Source organism: Furipterus horrens, unplaced genomic scaffold (assembly GCF_987537825.1).
Source record: "Furipterus horrens unplaced genomic scaffold, mFurHor1.1.pri manual_scaffold_2, whole genome shotgun sequence".
Taxonomy (NCBI): domain Eukaryota; kingdom Metazoa; phylum Chordata; class Mammalia; order Chiroptera; family Furipteridae; genus Furipterus; species Furipterus horrens.
The window spans coordinates 102,187,902-102,203,382 of NW_028327172.1; the positions used below are offsets into that span (position 1 = coordinate 102,187,902).

The 15,481-nt window shown below is 37.9% G+C and overlaps 1 pseudogene; it reads left to right on the forward strand.

Moving 5' to 3' along the window:
* The first annotated feature begins 11,938 nt into the window (after positions 1–11,938).
* Positions 11,939–14,558, forward strand: LOC150019198 (transmembrane emp24 domain-containing protein 2 pseudogene; annotated as a pseudogene).
* Positions 14,559–15,481: the final 923 nt, after the last annotated feature.

A 15,481-nucleotide genomic window follows, 5' to 3' on the forward strand; every position in this document is an offset into this window, starting at 1 on the left:
ATACAGTAGTTTCAATTCTTTCCCCTTTGCTCCCCTTTTCCCAGAACCCTCCTTCCCTCCAGCAATCCCACCCCCTTAGTTCATGTCCATAGATCATGCATATACATTCTTTGGCTTCAACCTTTCCTATATTATTGTTAGCTTACCCCTGTCTATTTTGTATTTACTAATTATGCTTCTTAATCTCTGCACCATTTCTCCATTTATCCCCCTCCCACCCCATCCCCCCAGCTGATAACCCTCTGATTGATCCCCATACCTATGATTCTGTTCCTATTCTGGTTTGCTAGTTGGGTTTTGTTTTTTTTTTTTAGATTCAGTTGTTGATACTTGTGAGTTTGTTGTCATTTTAGTGTTCATAGTTTTGATCTTTTTCTTACATAAGTCCCTTTAACATTTCATATAATAATGGCTAGGTGGTAATGAACTCTTTTAGTTTTACCTTGTTGGGAAACACTTCATCTGCCTTCTATTCTAAATGATAGCTTTGCTGGATAGAATAGTCTTGGTTGTAGGTCCTTCCTTTTCATCACATTGAATAGTTCTTGCCAGTTCCTTCTTTCCTGCAAAGTTTCTTCTGAGAAATTACCTGATAGTCTTATAGGAGCCCCTTTGTAGGTAACTCTCTGCTTTTCTCTTGCTGTTTTAAAATTCTATCTTTATCTTTCAACTTTGACATTTTAATTATGATGTGTCTTGGTGTGGTCCTCTTTGGGTCTAGCTTGTTTGGGACTCTCTGTACTTCCTGGACTTGTATGTCTATTCCTTTGCCAAATTTGGGGAGTTTTCCTTCATTATTTTTTTACATAAGCTTTCGATTTCTTACTCTTCCTCTTCTCCTTCTGGCACATCTATGATTCAGATGTTGGCACGTTTAAAGTTGTCCCAGAGGTTCCTAAGCCTCTCCTCATTTTTTTCAGTTCTTGTTTCCTCATTCTTTACTGGTTGACTTTTTTTTCTTTCTTGTGTTCCAAACTATGGATGTAAACCCTAGTTTCCTTCTCTTCACCACTGGTTTTGTGTGGATTTTTCTTCATTTCACTTAGCATAGCCTTCATCTCTTCCCTTATCTGTTTGCCATACTCAAGCATATCTGTCAAGCCTGTGAGTATCTTTGTCACCAGTGTTTTGAACTCTACATCTGTTAAGTTGGCTATCTCCTTGTTGCTTAGTTCTCCACTGGAACCTTGATTTGTTTCTCCTTTTGGGCCATACCTCTCAGTCTCCTCCTTTTGACAAGCTGTTGTGTTTGCTTGCCTCTGTGTCTTAGGTAGAGCTGTTGCTTTTTTTATACATTGTAAGGGATGGAGCCTTAGGTATTCATCAGTACAGGGTGACCTGTTTCACCACGTTGTGGCCCTGTATGTGGGGGAGGGGTCAGAGAGGAAACAATGCTGCTTTCTCAGCACTTGCTCCTTTTCCAGGCACTTCTTCCAACTTTGTACGGGACTGACCTCTCTCTAGCTCTTGCCCTAGCCATTATTCGCAGAGTGGGTGGGTCTGAAGATGTTCTAGGACTGTGGGGGCCCTTTAAACAAGTGGAATCTGCTGAGAGACCAGCAGTTTCTTTCTTATCCCCAGCCCCCACTGATTTGCACAGTCAGAAGCAATGAGGCTTGATTTTCCCTGGGACCGTGAGCTGTGGGGTTTGGTCAGTAGCTGGAAATGCTTCGCAGGTGTTCCTCTCCACTTTTTAAAACTCATGACTGCACTTTCCACTGGCCAGCTGCTGCTGGTGCAGCCACCACACCGCATCCTCTCTGCCCAGCTCTGCCCCTCCTACTACCTGTCTGGATGAGTATTTCTTCTTTATATCTTTGTTTGTTGGACTTCCATGTAGCTTGATTTTCTGGAACTTCTGGTTGTCTTTAGTCTTGAGGTAGTTGTATTCCTTCTTAGTTGTGGAGGGAGATGCATAGTGTCTGTCTAGGCCTCTATCTTGGCCAGAAGTCCTTCATTATTTTTTCACATAAGTTTTCAATTTCTTGCTCTTTCTCTTATCCTTCTGGCATCTCTATGATTTGGCTGTTGGCATGTTTAAAGTTGTCCCAGAGCTTCCTAAGCCTCTCATTTTGTTTTTCAAGTCTTTTTGCCTCCTGAACTGGTTGATTGTTTATTTCTTCCTTATGTTCCAATTCATTGATTTGAACCCTGGCTTCTTTCCCTTCACCACTAGTTTTGTATGGATTTTTTTTAATTTCATTTAGTATAGCCTTAATTTCTTCCCTGTCATACTTAATCTTGTCTGTCAAGTCTGTGAGCATTGTTATCACCAGTGTTTAAACTGTGCACCTGTTAGGTTGGCTACCTCCTCATCACTCGGTTCTCCCACTGGAACTTTGGTCTGCTCTGCCTTTTGAGTCATACTTCTCTGTTTCCTCATCTTATCAACTTTCTATGTTTGCCTCTGTGTCTTAGGTAGAGCTTCTGCTCCTGTTATGTTGTGAAGGGTGGAGACATACATATTCATCAGTGCTGGCAACCCATTTCACCACGTTGTGGTGCTATGTGTGCGGGAGGGTTCTGAGAGAGAACAATTCTGCTTGCCCTGCACTCGTCCCCTTTTCAGGCACTTCTCCCACTTTCTGCACTAAACTAGCTGACTCCATTGAGAGACTGGCAGTTTCTTCCTCTGCCCCAAACCCCTCTGGTTCTCACAGTCAGAAGTAATTTCCTTGGCACTAAAAACATGGGCTGCATGGTCTGGTCTGGGGCTGAGATCGCTTCCCAGGTTTAAAATGTATGACTATGCTTTATGCTTTTTGCCACAGCTATAGCCCCTGTACCACTGCCATTGCAGCCAGCTGAACTGCCAGCAGTCACTGCCAACTGCTCCCACCACAACTGCTGCTGCAGTCCACACCTGCTCTATGGTACCACATTCTTTGCACCCTGGCTCTGCCCCTCCTGCTTGTCTGGCTGAGTAGTTCTTCTTTATTTCTTCATTTGTTGAACTTCCATGTAGTTCACTTTTCTGGATCTTCTGTTTTTTTTGTTTTTGTTTTTGTAGTTTTCAAGTGGTTGTAAATTCCTTCTTAGTTGTGAGGAAGATGCAACGTGTCTACCTACACCTCCATCTTGGCCAAAAGTTTCCTTCTCTCCATCTTGCCTGCCTTCCTGACTCATGTATATGTTTATATCCAAAAATGGTATCAATAATAACTGTATGATCTTCAACATCACATTTTCCTCCCTAACTTGCCTTTCAGCCAGCTAACTTTTAGCTCTCATAATCTTACTTTGATAATTCTAGCTCTTAAGTACTTCATATCAATGGACCCTTCCACATTTTTGCTATCTGTAACCTCTTAATGTTCTTTCTCTCCTTTTTACCCAATACAGAATTCATGTTTTGGCACTATTATGATACAATTCCTTTGCTGGCATCTTGAACTCTTTTGACCTTCTCTACCTCCATTGCATAGACATGACCAAACTTTGGCCCTTTGTAAGCATAGCTATGTGTGTATCCTGGCCCAGTACCAGAGCAGCTGAACTGTGCTGGATAACAGTCACACTACAATTCTCACTGGCTTTTATGATCCCAGATCTTGAAAGCACTGAACACTGTCAGAAAATCTTATTTTCTTTTTGAGTTAGTTTTTCTTCTCCCCCACAGATGACTTTCATACTTTCTCTTATCCCTTCCAATCTCAAACACTAATTTTTTTTTCTTTCTCCCAGTCAATGGTTTGGTCTCATGTTTCCTAGAGAAAATAGACACAATCAACAAGACATACCTCATTTTTCTGTCATCTGCCTGTATCTATAACCAACAAATTATGCCTTTCCTTCTCTATTGTTCTTGGCTAGGGTTCTCGATCAATTTGCTTCCTCAAATTCTGCTTAGGTTTGCCAGCTCCATTTATTTACCACATCTCTAATGTTGGAGTGCCCAGAGTTTATTTTTTTAACCCTCTAATCTTCCCTAGCTATACTTTCCTCAGGAGAGCTTGTCCTGAGCATCAGACACCTGATAGCTTGTACAACATTTTCAGTTGGGTGTCTTTCAGCCTTCTTTAACCAAACATGGTTAAGACAGAACTCTTAGTTTTCTCAAAAAGAAAAAAAACACCTCTTTTCTTAATCCTTCCCCATGTCACTGAATGGTACCATCATCCACCTAGTGGTTGTTCAGGCCCAAAACATGAACATTATTCTTGAATCCTCTTTTCCCCTCACTGCCCATATTGAATTCACCAGCAATTATAGTTGTCTGTATTTCCAAATTACTATATCCCAAATCTGACCACATATCATAATTTTCAGTGCTACACACCTAGACCAAATTGTTACTATGTTTACCCAGTGTATTTAAAATTTCAGAAAATTATTGTAATTAATTTACTGTGTTTACTGTCTGCCTCCTCATATTAATATGTTATATTAATTTAAATATATAATTAAAGGGCATTTTTATTGATTGTTCTACAAAAATAGGGTCACACTATGCTTAGTTGTGTGCTTTTTACTATTTCAAAAGACACTTTTAGTAATTTGTCTCAGATCCTTCATCCACAAATTGTGGGTGCCTATTTTTTTTCATAAAAAATTAAAAAATGTAAGAATTAATTAAAACAGCCCTGTGATAATTGTGTCATATAAGTGAGAAGACAGGGGTGTGAATTACATCACTTTTTAAAATAGGATTGGTCAGTAGTTCAAATATGTCCAACCCACAGTTTAGTGATACAATTAGCATTGCCTTTCAGACCAATTTCATGGAAAGGGAGACTGAAGAGACTTTGTATATATACATGTATAAGGGTCTCTCCATTGTTGTAGTAGTAAGAGCATTGGTTTGGGAGTCAAAATAGCCCAGATTTTAACTCATATTTTGCAGTTGACATGCTGGCTGGCTCTGGCAATTTATTTAACTTCTCTGAGGCAGACTAATTTCTGGATAGAAGTCCTGGATTCAAGTTTATTACTAGGGTTATGATCTTAACTTATAAATATCTTAGGTTATTAAGATTTCTAACCTCTCAGATAGAAATACAGTATTCCCTCACTTATTGTGGGTGTCACATTCTAGACCTCCCCGTGATAGGTGAAAATCCATTAAGTAGGAACCTTACATTTATTTTAGTATTTATATATATTTTAAGGCTTTATAAACCCTTTCCACACACTTATAAACCATTCCCAGTCAGTCCTTTATTAACCTTTCCCACTCCCTTATTAACCTTTTCCACACTTTTATAAACACAACTTATGTTCTTAAACATATTCTACACTCTTAAACCTACGTAATTTTAACAACATACATATACAGTACCACAAAATCCCACGATATAGCTAAAAATCCGTGATAAATAATTAAATGTAATATTTAAAAAAATCCCACGATACAGCGAGGCTGCGATGTGAACCACGATATAGAGAGGGACTACTGTAATAATAATATTTGTGATACTACAGCCATAGATTATTGTTTTGGAGTTTAGGAGCTAAAATATAAAAACATTCCTTAGATTGTAATATGATTTACAGATGTTAGTTGTCATTATTTTTGTTTTCTCACATATCAGTGGAAGACTATAATAGATGTATTTGAGTAATATTTCAGCTCTCTACTGTCCAATATGGTAGCTAATAGTCATGCATGGCTACTAGGCACCTGATATACAGCTAGTCCAAATTGACATGGGCTCAAAGTGTAAATACACACAGGATTTTAAGACTTAGTATAAAAAATTAAAATATCTCATTAATTTAAAATATTGATTGCATGTTTAAATAATACTTTTTACATACATAAATATAAAAATTATTAAAATTAAGTTTGCCTGTTTAAAAAAAATTATATGTATCAGAAACCACTCAGCTAAAGGTATTACCTTAGTGGGTGTTTATACCTTCCTACTATTTACCTTCAGCTGACACAAACTGAAGTTTTTGGGGCATACAGAATTCCTGTGAGGTCATAATCCAATTCTGTTTCTAAAGAAAAATACAACATGTAATGTATCTATGTAACCTTTTTTCTTTTCTGTAGTTATCTGTTTCATTGATTAACATACTCAGTAGGTATTAGTTTGCATAGAAAACAAAGAAGACTTCCAGCCAAGATGGAGGCCTAGGCTGACATGCTCCATCTCCTTCCACAACTAAGAAGGAATACAACTACCGCAAAACCAGAAACAACCAGGAGTTCCAGAAAATAAATGGAAGTCCAACTTATGAAGTTATAAAGAAGTGGTGCTTGTCTGGATGGGTAGGAGGGGCCAAGCAGGGGTGGAGAGGTCAAGCTGTGCTGTCAGCAGCAGCAGTGGAAATGGCAGCAGGACAGCGGTAAGTGCAGACACCTATATTTAAGAGGAGGCGAGAAGCACCTGGGGAGCACCCCTGGCTGCAGACGAGGCCCGTCAGCTTGCGATTCCAAACCCAGGGAAGAAAGACCTCCATTGCCTTGGACTGTGAGGCCTGGGAGCGAGGGGTAGAGACAGAGGAGGAGGCTCCCAGTCTCTCAGCAGAGAGTGAATGGCAGGAACCCACCTTGAACCTCCACCCCTGCAGAAAACACCACAGTGTGGTGAGAAGTGTCGCCTGGTTGTAATGAATGCACGGGGCTCCACATGTCAGCCCTGCCCAGGAAGCAAAGGCACACACAAAACTGTCAGGATGGCACAGATCATGATAGAGATCCCAGTGATGCAGCTGACCAGACAGCAAATTTCTAATCTAATGGACCAGCAGATAGACAATCTTTCTGAGGCTTAGTTCAGAACTTTGGTTATAAAAATGCTTACAGACCTAACAACAGATCTTAAACAAGATGGGGAAAGAATGAAAGCTAGTCCTGCTGAAATGAATGAAAACACATACAAAACAAGTGGTGAGGGAAAGAAAACCAGGAAACAAATCAACAAATTGGAACATAGGGAAAGAACAGTCAACCACCGCAGAAAGAGGAAATGAAAAGTGAGAAAAATGAGGCTCAGAAACCTTTGGGACAGCTATAACTGGGTCAACATTTGAATCATAGGTTTGCCAGACCATGAAGAAGAAGAACTAGAAATTGAAAAATTATGTGAAAAAATAATGAGGCAGAACTTCCCTAACTTGGGGAAGGAAATAGACTTACAGGTCCAGGAAGCACAGAGAGTTCCACAAAAACTGGACCCAGGGAGAACCACATCAAGACACATTATAATCAAAATGTCAAAAATTAAGGATAAAGAGAGAATCTTAAAAGAAGCAAGAGAGAAGAAGAGAATTACATACAAAGGGGTCCCAATAAGACTGTCAGCTCATTTCTCAAAAGAAACTCTTCAGGCAAGAAGGGACTGGCAAGAAATATTCAAAGTAATGAAATTCCAAAACCTACAGTCAGGAATACTCTATCCAGCAAAGCTGTAATTCAGTATAGAAGGACAGAGAAAGTGTTTCCAGGACAAAGTAAAACTGAAAGAGTTAATCAGACCCAAACTACTGTTATATAAAATGTTAAAGGGACTTGTTTAGGAGAAAGAGGATTAAAACTATGAACATTAAAATGAAAACTGTATCACAACAACAAATGACAGAAGCCAGGAAATCAAAACAAAGGCAAACTAAATAGGCAACGAGAGTGGGAAAAGAATTGTAGGTATGGGGAACATTATGGGGGGGAGGTCATCAGGGAGAGAGAAGGGGGAAAGAGAGGGAGATGGTATAGGAATTAAGAAGCATAGTAGGAGGGAGTGGAGTAGACAGGAAGATGTTGAGAACTATATGCACAACCAATGGGCATGGACTAAGGGGGGAACGACTGGAGGGAGGGGTGTCACTGGGTGGAGGGGAACAAAGGGAAAGGAAATTGGGACAACTGTAACAGCATAATCAATAAATCATATTAAATAAATAAATAAAAACAAAAAAAATAGATAGAAAAGAATAGATAAAAGTTTATTTTTACCTCAATATAAAAAGTACCAAGTGGTGAAGGTAGGATTTGATCAAAAGTCTCCCCTCTTATTCACTGTATTGTGGATAGCAGTTATAATGCATTCAATTGTGAGTAAGTAAAGCCCAGCTCCATGTATCTCACTTAAACAAAAGGGGCTTAATTCCACAGATAATCATGATACTGGGATTAGGGGAAGTTTCAGGGTTTGTTGATTTAGTGGTTCAACAATATCCTTTAGGACCCAAGCCCTTTTCATCTTTAGCAACTTGTGGTTGCAAGACAGATAAAAAACCACAAGAGAAACAGAAAATCAGTATACCTCCTCTTGCATTCCATGTTATTATCAGAGAAAACTTTTCTAAGCAATCATCCAGTGGATTTACCTATAGGTCTCATCAGTCAGAATTGGAGCACATGAGGAGATCTAAACCAATCACCAACAAAGGAAATGAGACAGCATACTTAGTTGACAACAGTTATAATTAATCACTATTTAAGAATTAACCTTCTGACATGAGAGAATGAAGCCCCAAGCAAGTCTGATTCCCTATCAGGGAAGAAGGTACCTGCTCACTGAGTATATAATCAACAGTTTTTCAATTTGTCACCATGTTCAATTATGTTGTTGCTTCCTTTTTTCAAATATTGTAATTACATTAAATTTGTGGGTATTTTCCTGTTAATTGCAATGTGTAAACATGTTATCACATCATGCAAAATTAGTCTTCAATGTCTACATATGCAGTTGTGTTTGAGCTTCCTTTTTTCCTCCAAAATAACCTCAGTGTTCTTGAATAAATTGAATATATACTCTACTACCATAGTGTTCATTTAAATAAGTGTTATCAAATACTGAATATATGCAAAGTAATCCATGAATTGTGGTAAGATATAGAATAAATAAAATGTGATTTCTGTCTTTCAGGATCTTAGATTGTAAAAGCTTAAGATAACCACCTAATGACCTAATTTTATTGCCTAAAAAATGAATTTCAAGAAGCACCTAAAGTTCTTGGCCAATAATTCTCCTAGGGAATAACTTAACACCAATTACATTAAAAAAATTTTTTTTCAGTAGTACCAATTCAGGATTATCGAATAAAAGTGCCCTACTAATTGGCAATTTTTCAGAAAGAAAACAAAGTTAGATTCCTTTCTTGCATCACATATTAAGTAAATTTCAGGTGATCAAAGTTTTAAAAAATATTGAAGAAAACAGAAAACATGGAAGAAAAAAAGACAGAAAAGAAAATTTATCATATGAAAATAAAAATGTTAATATGATCCAACAACCATAAAAGAAGTCAAACAAATGATAGAAATCATAGACCATGGGTTATTTTCTTAATATAAAAAGATTCCTACAAATTGTTGCATGTACAAGTGCTCTTCTGCACTATACAATTAGTGTGCACAGGTGCTTAAAAAGTTTTTAAGTCCCTGTTTAATTAGCTCAACTTGGGGGTGGGTGGGTGAATGTCTACTATCTACTATCTAGGCAAAATACCATTTTTTCACAGTATAATCAATAGTTTACCTCCTCATGGCTGATATCTAAGGCATATGTTTTGAACCTCAACTAACATCACAATCTAGATGCAATACAAATGAAGGTAGAGAAAATTTTATGCAGACTATACAACTGCTTTGCATGAAGTTCTCTTAAGACATTTGATATATGAGAAAGAGCTTCTTCCCTTTGGTGAAGTGATCAGGGAATAGCATTTTTAGGCCACAGAACACCGTCTTAAAATCTTTTTGTTTTACTCTGCCTTTATTGAAAGGGTTTGTAATTTAAACCTGCATGTGAGCCACATTTTCTTGCCACTTATAAAGCCATAATTGATTAAATGACAATTTTTTTTACCATGTTAGCTAGATTCTCTAGTATAGTCAGGAGATGAATTAATTCCTATTTAATTTATTTCCAGGAATAAAGTGATTTTGCTAATAAATTTATTCTCCTTTAAAAATATCACTTCCCCAGGAAACTTAAAACCAAATACAGTGTCCCAATCTAGCAATTAATTTCTTTCAGAAGTCTTGTAAGAGTTGATTCCATTCATCTTTTTAGATGGCCATCATTTTGCTTTGAATTTTTAAAAACTAGAATTCTCAAGTCTTACAATATTTTTAATTTATTAAGTCAAACAAGTCATTTTGGAAGCATGAAGTACAAATCTCTCATTGTATTGTGAAACTGAAGCTCAGAAATGCTAAATGGCAGGTCTAATTTTATGCTAATTTACAGTTGAACCCCTCTAGAGATCAGCCCCTTCACTGCCAGTGTAGATGGAATTCATTCCACATTACTTTCTAACTTTCTGGCCCTATTTTTATGAGATATTGCCTCTAGAGTGAGACATATTGTAGTTTCTAAGACTTGATAGCTAATATCAATTTGCAAGTGGATCTTTGGAATTAATTAATTTTTAAGGCAGTTTCTTATAGTGGTTTAATTCCTTTTGAAACATATACATTAAGAACAACTAGAAATATGATGTCTGCCAGGAAAATGTCCAGCCACTGTTAATATAATGAGAGCTGGTTTGTGCAACACCGATGTAACCCAGCAGTCAAAAAGAGTGGACTGGAATGTGCATGTGTGAATAATGATGACTTCACTGTACTAGAGAGTGGGGGCAGTAGATGCTGTTGAGTGAGCAGGTATACTGGGTGACTGTCACATTCAAAATGACTGAGCGAGTAGAGCAACAAATCTGCATCAGATTTTGTGTTAAGCTGGAACATTCCTCTGTGGAAACTATTCAGATGATTCAGAAGGCTGCAGCTATGGGCAACTGATGACTGGTAGCCTCATCAGGACAGCATGCCCACTCATGCATCACGTCTCATGCAGTTTTCTGGCAAAACATCAAACCACCCAGGTGATTTAGCCCCCCAACAGTCCAAATTTGGTGACCTGCAACTTCTGGCTTTTCAAAAAATTAAAATCACTTTTGAAAGGGAAGAGATTTCAGACCATTGATGAGATTTAAGAAGATACATTGGGGCAGCTGATGGCACTTGGGGGAACTGTGTGAGGTTCCAAGGTGTCTACTTTGAAGGGGACTGAGCATCATTGTCCTATGTACAATGTTTCTTGTATCTTCTTCAATAAATGTCTCTATTTTTCACATTACTTGGCTGAATACCTTTTGGACAGACCTCTTATATTTAGATTTCTAATTGTAGTTTTACTATTTAGTAATGATCTGGCTCCATATTAATGTGACTCTGACTTTGAAAAAGCCAAATGTAATATACATAACTTAAAATATGTAGAATGTCATATAATATTTCTCCCAAAATAACTCATCAAAACAATTTTGTAAATGTTCATACTCAGCTAAAACACCACTTAATATATAACCAGGGGAATAAATTTTAGCTGTTTTCTTTATGACCTCTTCAACTTTATCTCCTGTTTGACTACCAGCCTAAGACTTTGAATCTGGCAGGTGTTCTCCAGATTTTCATACTTGATTCAAAACAACCAGCTCCTATGATTTCCCTTTTAATGGTATGGCATATTGTATTATGTATATCCTGATATCTGCATTGCTAGTCTCCCAAATGCTGTTTGAAGCTATATATAGCAATTATGTATTTGCCATTAAGAAAAGTGTTTCCATTCTGAGAGTTGCATAAAAGGAAGCCAGCTGCCAAACTGGCTGACCACTTTCCCCAGTAATATCTACTGCAAATGAACAGCATGAACACATACATAGTTGCTTTTCCCTAAATAAATAAAAAAAAAGACTTTACAACTAAAGCATATTGCCAATAATTCCAAAATAAACATTCTTGGAAAAATAAACACCAGATTGTTGGGGGTATTTTTTCTTCATATTGATCTTGAAGTTATTGGGAATTAAGTACACAAGAATTGGGTTAGGGTGGGCAGTGCTGAAACACGGCCAGGTTTGCAGTGAATCATCATAACCATCACAAAGAAATGTTTCCTAGGGCTTTCCACAGTCTGCATGGCACCAAGGTGGTTGCCATGGATTTGTGGTGTTTAGTTTCATACTCTTGTGCAGGATCATGGGTCACAGCTGGTCACAGGTTTGTGGCAGGGAAGCAGCTGCCTTCCCACTCCCAACCCCAGAGCAGGTGGCAGCTTTTAAGCTATGTGACAAGTAAGAAAGGTGGTCATAAAATCTTGCCCTTTTATTTTCTCACTGTTCCAAAAGGTAGAAGCTGTTTGTGCTTTTGCTCACTATTTAAAAATTTAGGTCATTTAGGTAAGAAGATGTTAATAGATCTGAGAAAAAGTTGACCACTAAAAATCACTATGATAAAGATTAGTACACAAGACTGCAGAATTAGACAAATAATAGGATTAAGAGAGTCTTAGAGGTGAGCAATACTTAGGCAGGTTAGGTAGGTCTAGGCAACAGCTATCCAAATATGGCAGTGTGACCCTCATCCTAAGGCACAGATTCTCTGACATAAATATTCCAATTATTCTTGCAAAAGGGAGACCAGTATGATAGCCAAGAGATAGAGGTATGCGAAAGGTGGAGATCAAAGTGAGATTTAAGAATGAAAACCAAGGTCTCAGGAAGCCAGAATCTGTCAACATATTGGACACAAGAAGAACTTTAATAAAGTTGTGAGACATTATGCCCTCAAAATCTATTTTGGTCTTTCAGCCATATCATACATGAGCCTAAATCTAATTCTAAAGATTGGGATGCAACCAGTTACTGTTGTGCTATACCTGGCTCCTCACAACACCTCAAAAGTTCATTTTGTGATATGGAGATAGGTTCTCTATAAACCACGTTACATGATTTTTCTATCATTCAGTATGGAAAATTAAAAATTAAAAAACAGAAAAAAGAATAATATAAAAAACTTGTGGGGAACTAAAAAGTTCCTCAGCTGAAGTCTTACTAACCAACATCCTAAAGTTCTGCTTGACATGGCCTCACCATCCCATAATAGTTGTTTACTCCTTACTAGGGCAACGTCCCTCTTTCTGTTCCTGGGATTGCTGTCCTGCAGTTTAACTCATATCTGCCAGATAACACCCAAGCTGCAGCTGCGTTCCCCCCGAATGAAAAATTCCTCTTCTCCTGAGCTATAAGAATACTGTTTTGACTAAGAATAAATGAGACTTGATCAGAGCACTGTCTTGTCTCCTCTCTTTGTGTCTCTTGTCCCTTCTTCATCCTCACTCTCCCTCTAGGGTCCTCGTTGCTCGACCTGCGGGACAGGTCAAAAACTGATCACCCAGTTTTAACAATTACCAATATATGGCCAAGTTTTTTCAGCTATAATCTTTATACTTTCCCTTTCTCCCATCAATGGACTATGTTGAAGCAAACCTCAGATAGCCTATTACTTTATCTGTTAAAATTTAATATGCATTGGAAAAAAAGAACTATTTTTAACATAATTACACCTCCTTAAATAAACAATCACTTCTTACCATCATTAACTACCCATCAGTATCTAAATTTCCCTGATTGTATCAAAATCTTTTACAGTTGATATTATTTGAATCAGGTTCTAAACAAGTTCACATAGCTCAATATACCCCTTTATATGCTAACAAAGCACAATGCGACTCTAATAACAGTTCTTCCTTCTTGTTTATTTTTCCCCTTACCATTTACTTGTTCTTTTCAAATTTCCTATGTCCTGGTTGTAACTGATTGCATTCCAGGAGGTGTCATTTACCACATTCCTTTCAGCCCTGGACTTTCAGTGAAAAAGCAGTTGGGTCTAGAGATTGGATCAGATGCATGTTTGCTTTTGTGGCAAGTACACATCATTCTTGGTACTATGTATTTCTCATTGAATCACCACAGAAAGCTCATAATATCTAATTATCCCTTTTTATGATAATTTATCAGTCAATCCAGATGTTGTCCATTCATTATAACTTGCCCAATGGCCCTTAATCTAATGGTTTTATTATCCATTGATGATTATTGCTTAGAGTCATTATTTCATTAGAGCTGCAAAAAGGTTGCACTCTAATTCTATCATTCCATCTGTAGGTAGTAGCTAGAAGTTATCCATAAAGAACATTCTCTTTTGCTGAGGTGGTGACAGCGGAGGAGGCAGTGATGGCTTCTTTCCTAGCTCCACCATGGTGACCTCCCTGAACCACGGGTGCTCCTGGCTGCACTCCTGGCCATGACCTTAGGCCACTTCATCAACATCTGAAGAATGCTTCTTCCAGCCAATCACTTCAGGCACCAAGATGGGCCTCATTATCATGATTGCGGAGGGCAGCTTCCTGCACATCAATGTGGAAATTACCCAGCCTGATAATAAAGGGATTAATAAAGGAGATTGTGAGTATGGTGGGAATACACATTTGCTGCTCATATGGATGGAACATATAAGTTTTGTTTTAGCAATAGGATGTCCCTTTTGATTCCAAAGATAGTGATGTTCACAACTGATATTGGGGAGGCCTCAGAAGGACAAGACATGGAAACAAAACAAGCTAGAAGAAATGATTAATGAGCTAGCAGTGGTGATGACAGTTGTGAAGGATAAACAGGGAGACATGGAAGTTTGGGAAAGAAGGCACAGAGCCATCAATGACAACACAAACAGCAGAGTGATCCTTTGGGCCTTCTTTGAAGCTCTTGTTCTAGTTGCCATGACACTAGAACAGATCTACTACCTGAAGATTTTTTGAAATCTGAAGGGTTGGTGAAAAAGATTTTTCCTGATGATCTGAAACTCATAATTCACTGTTTATCAAACATCTTGGTTATAATGATGTCCATTAGTTTGTACATTTTTATTTTCTGAATTGTACATTCACAGCTTGTTTGTTTGTGATTAACAGACATTAGGGAAAAACACCTTTTTAGAAAAATGATAGTGAAAATTTGACATTGGAATAGCACAATATCTTATTTGAATTCTGCCTCCTTTGCACAGGTTCTTCCAGAGCTTGAACACTAAATCAAATGTATGCATATAGTCCTTAATATATCTTCTTTTGTTTTCACAATAAAGTACAGTTTGTTCAGGATAGCACTTTACTAAATTGACTGCATTTTTTGGACTCCTTATCATGTAGTTCAGGTCATTAAACACTCATTATGAGAAACAACAGTCAGAATCTTGACATTTTCTACCTACTTAGAGGCAGAGCTCTGAGACTTTGCAGTATGCTACCAGGGTGGTTCTTTTATACTTTATTTTGTTTTGGCTTTAAAGATAAGACAACCCAACATTACCCCCCCCCCCATCCTAAATTTTAACTTTGAACCATAGGACTTCACTTTTACTAAATCGATGACAGAAGCAACAAATAAGTATTTTTTTAATTTCTGCCTAGCCTTGTAAAATGTCTTGTTAAAGCCAATTCTCTGGGTGTTCCAGAGTAATAGTAGCTATTTTTCTTTCTATGCTGGCTCCCACTTGTTCCAATCTTGGCATGTATGAGGTTGTGCATTCACATAATTGGGAAAATTTGGGTTTTTGATGGCAAAGGGTTAAAGCCTCTTGCATTTCATTGCAGTGATGTACAGCCACTATTTTATATTTGAGCAGTGGCATCTGGCCATTGTGAGGACAAGAGTCTGACAGACTCCCTCACCCCAAATGCCC